The sequence below is a fragment of the Marmota marmota genome, unplaced genomic scaffold, assembly GCF_001458135.2.
Source record: "Marmota marmota marmota unplaced genomic scaffold, marMar, whole genome shotgun sequence".
NCBI classification, from domain to species: domain Eukaryota; kingdom Metazoa; phylum Chordata; class Mammalia; order Rodentia; family Sciuridae; genus Marmota; species Marmota marmota.
In genome coordinates this window covers 3,840,406-3,845,586 of record NW_026000164.1, presented here as the reverse complement: position 1 = coordinate 3,845,586, position 5,181 = coordinate 3,840,406, and positions in this window count along the sequence as shown.

Here is a 5,181-nt window from a genome sequence, read left to right as displayed (position 1 = left end):
TCACCAAAGAACCAAGAAGAAAACTATATTGCAAAACCCATTTGGAAATATATTGAAAAATTCATAATGACTTGATATCCTAGAATGTTTTGTCAAGAAAAGGCTGTGGCCTAAAAAGGTTAACAAGTAAGAGTGGAAGAGAGATCCATCCTAACAGATGCATAAAACCCAACAGAGGAATACAAGAAATATGAAAGAACAAAGTTGCCTCATAAAGTTCATAATTCACCAGTAACTAACTCCAAAGATATAGAAATGGATAAAATACTAGAAAAGGAATTCAAAAGAATGATTGTACAAATGACAAATGAATTTGAAGAGAACACAGAAGGTAACTGAAAGACTTAGGACGTGACAGGAAATAAATGAGAAATTCCATTAGAAGAGAGATTGAAAAAGAACCAAACAGAAATCTTGGAAATGAAAGATATACTAAATCAAATAAAATGTTCAGTTGAAAATCTCTCTAATAGAGTAGACTATGCTGAAGACAGAAGAGCTGGAAGATAAAGTTGCCAGTCTTGAACATTAAGAGAGTATTAAATAAAAGAAAATAAATAACTGCAACCAGGATATATAAGAAACCTGGGGCAACATTAAGATCCCAAATTTAAGAATCACTGAAATTGAAGAAGGTTATGAGATGCAGGCAACATTAAGATTCAAAACTTAAGAATCACTAGAATTGAAGAAGATTGTGAGATACAGGTGAATGGCATGAATAGCCTCTTCAGAGAAATAATAACAATAAAAGTCCAAACTTTGAGATTGAGATGGACATCCAGATACAGGAGGCATTCAGAACCTCAAATAAACAAGATGAAGAAAGATTCTTTCCACAACGCATTATTAGAAAAACATCTAACATATAGTAAAAGGATAGAATTTTAAAAGCCTCAAGATAAAAACTTCAGGTCACATTTAGATGGAAGCCAAACAGAATTATCTCTTATTTCCCAGTATAAAGTATAAAATCCAAAGAAGGCTTGGAATGATGTGTCCCAAGTGCTGAAAGAAAATACTCATCAACCAAAATCATTATATCCATGAAAGCTATCCTTCAGAATCAAAAAAGAAATAAAAAACCCTTCAAAGATAAGCAAATCCTAAAAGAATTCATGGTTACTATACTGGAATGTCAGAAAATTCTTAAAGAAATACTACACACAGAAGAAATCAAAAGCAATCCCCAGAGCTTGCAAATGGACAACTTTAATTAATTTGAAGACTAGCTAAACAAATGAGAAACAGAACCAAATTAAGCATTAGAAATAAATCAAACTGTCAGGAATTGATAAGTTTCTCTTTATAATAACATTGAACATAAATGGTCTCAACTTTCTAATTAAAAGACATAGGCTGGAAAAATCAATTAAAAAACAAGACCTACATATATGTTGTTTGCAAGAAAGTCATCTTACAGACAAAGAAAACCACAGCCTAAAAGGGAAGGGATGAAAATAGATATATTATACAATTGGGTCTCCAAAAAAACACAAATAGCTACGCTCCTATCTGACTAAGCAGATCTGAAGCTAAAATTAATCAGAAGAGACAAATAAGGGCTTTAAATGCTGTTATGGGGAAAAATCAAGCAAAAAGATATAACAGTAAATATTTATGCCCCAAATATTGGTGTACCTAATTATACAATAACAGACACTACTCGGCTTAAAGACTCAGATACACCCCAATACAATAATACTGGTAGTTTCCACACACATCTCTCGCCAGTAGACAAGTCTTCCATACAAACTCAGTAAAGACTCTTCAGACCTAAAATATAAATAAAATGGACTTTACAGACATCTATAGAATAATTTATCCAACCACAGCCAAATTCACTTTCTTCTTAGGTGCTCATGGAAAATTCTCCAAAATAGGCCATATTTTATGCCAGAAAGAAAATCTCAGAAAATAAAAAAATGGTACAATTCCTTTTATTTTATCGATCACAATGGAATGAAATTAGACATCAACAAAAGGTATAAATATATGAAGACCAAATGATACACTTTTGAATTAGGAATGGATGATAGAAGAAACCAGGGGAGAAATTTAAAAAAATTCTTAGAATCTGATGAGAATTTTGATATAACATACCAGAACCTCTGGGACACTATGAAGACAGTTCTAAGAGAAAAATTTATAGTGATGAGTGCCTATATAACAAAAATCAGAAAAAGCCCAAATAAATAACCCAATGATGCATCTCAAGGCCATTGATAAATAATAAGAAACAAATTCCAAAACCAGTCCAGGAAAGAGATAAAACCAATGAAATAGAAATGTTATGGTTTGGATGTGAGGTGTCTCCCAAAAGCTCACATGTGAGGTAATGCAAGAAAGTTTGGAGGAGAAATGTTTGGGTTATAGCCTTAACCTAATCAGTGAATTAATCCCTGATGAGATTAACCAAATGGTAACTGGATGCAGGTGGGGTATGGCTGAAGGAAGTGGTTCATTGGGGGTGGGACTGTGGGGTATCTATTTTGTATCTGGAGAGTAGAGTCTCTTTCTTCCTCCTGATCACTGTGTGAGCTGCTTCTGTCTGCCACACTCTTCCACCATGATGTCCTGCTTCACCTTGAGTCCTGAGGAATAGAGCCATCTACTTATGGACTGAGACTTGTGAAACCATGAGCTCCTAAATAAACCTTTACTCCTCTACAATTGTTCTGGTTGGGTCCTTTACTCACAGCAGTGAAAAAGCTGAATAAACAAGAGAATACAAAAAATACAATGGATCAAAAAATTGTTGGTTCTTTGAAAAGATAAACAAGATTGATAAACCCTTTTCCAAATTAATCAGAAGAAAAATGAGAAGACCCAATTACTAAAACTAGAGATGAAAAAGGAGACATCACTACAGACATCACAGAAATTCAGAGGATCATTAGGGACTATTTTGAAAACTTATACTCCGATAAATTGAAAAAATGGAAGAAATGGATGTTTTTTAAAATTGATTTTATTATTATTTTTAAATACATGACAACAGTGGAATGCATTACAATTCTTATACACATATAGAGCATAATTTTTCGTATTTCCGTATATAAAGTATGTTCACACCAATTTATATGTCTTTATACATGTACTTTTTTTGCATTACAATTCTTAATACTCATATATACCACATTTTTTCATATCTCTGTTTGTATATAAAGTATGTTGACACCCAATTCAAGTCTTCATACATGTACTTTGTAAAATGATGTCCATCACATTCTACCATCCTTGTGAATCCCCTGTCCCCTCCCTTTCCCTCTCACTCCTCTGCCCTATCTACAATTCATTTAATCCTCCCAAGCTTTCCCTCCCTACCCAACTATGAGTCACCTCCCTTATATCAGAGAAAACATTCAGCATTTGTTTTATTGGGATTGGCTAACTTCACTTAGCATTATCTTCTCCAATGCCATCCATTTACCTGCAAATGTCATGATTTTGTTCTTTTTAAATGCTGAGTAAAATTCCATTGTGTATATAAACCACATTTTCTTTATCCATTCATCCACTGAAGGACATTTAGTTTGGCTCCACATTTTAGCTATTGTGAATTGTGCTGCTATAAACATTGATGTGGCTGTGTCCCTGTAGTATGCTGTTTTAAAGTCCTTTGGTACACAATTTGTTGAACACATATGACATGCCAAAATTGAATCAAGAGGACATAGAAAACCCAAACACACTGATAACTAGCAATGAGATAGAAGCAGTAATAAAAAGTATTCCAACAAAGGAAAGTCCAGGACCAGATGAATTTTCAGCTGAATTTTATTAGATCTTTAAAGAACTAATACCAATACTACTCAAATTATTTCGTGAAATAGAAAGAGAATGAACACTTCCAATTTAATTCAGTGAAGCCAGTATCACCACATGCCAAAACCAAATAAGAATACATCAAAGAAAGAGAGCTACACATCAATATGTCTAAGGAGCTTAAAGCAAAAATTCTTACTAAAATACCAACAAATCATCTTCAGCAATACATTAAGAAGTTTGTACATGATGTCCAAGTTGTTTTATTGCAGGGTGCAGGATGATTTAATATATGTAAATCAATAAATATAACTCACCACATAAATAAAAATCATATAGTTGTCTCAGTTGATGCACAGGAAGTTTTCAATAAAATTCAACCATTAATGAAAATAAAACACTGAAGAAATTAGGGATAGAAGGAATCTATATATAAATATCATAAAAGCTATATTTGACAAACCCAAAGCCAACATCGTAGCAAGTGGGAAAAAACTGAAAAAATTTCCTTTAAAATCTTCAACATGACAAGATGTCCACTGTCAGCACTCATATTCAATACTTTAATATAGCACTAGAAATTCTAGCCAGAGCAATGAGGCAAGAGAAGGAAATAATAGGGATAAAAATAGGAAAAGAAGAAGTCAAATTATCACTATTTACAAATAAATATGATTCTATACATAGAAGATCCAAAAAGCTCCACCAGAAGGTGGCTAGAGCTAATAAGCAAATAAGTAGCAGGTTACAAAATCAACATATATAAATAAAGAGCTTTCCTATACACCAATAATGAATCTTGCCACAGTCTGGCTGGGCACAAAATCACGAGCCACTCACAGCCTTGTAGATTCAAACAGCAATTCTTTATTCCTGAACTCACACCGGCACTCTACAAACACGTTCTGGGGGAATTCACGTTCTGGGCCCCAATCACATTCTGGGCAAAATCCCAAATACTCTCTGAATCCCACGAGAACTCAACGAGAACTCAACGAGCAGGCGCGCCTGAGGCAGCAGGATACGCCCTATTCCCAGCAGGGTACACCTTAAACCTGGAACTGCCCTAAACCCAGATTGTCCTAAACCGGGAATGCCCTAAACCCCGATCTGCCCTAAACCCGGATCCGCCCTGGTCCTTGAGCAAGGTCACCTTTCATGCAATGACAATGCAAATGACCTGGGTCATGCCATGCGTCATTCTTACTTAGCAATGGCCCTCAGCATCTCCCCCCTTCTAATTAATTAAACAACAAGCAATGTGGCTTAAGGACCGTGCCTGGTAGGTTGTCCAATTCAACATATGGTTCTTACCCGTCATGGGAAAAACTGACCTCTAGGCATCAGCCTCCTGTCTTAGGTTGATACCACTGCAATTGGATCATACCCGTCACTGACTACTGGTCCAGCATA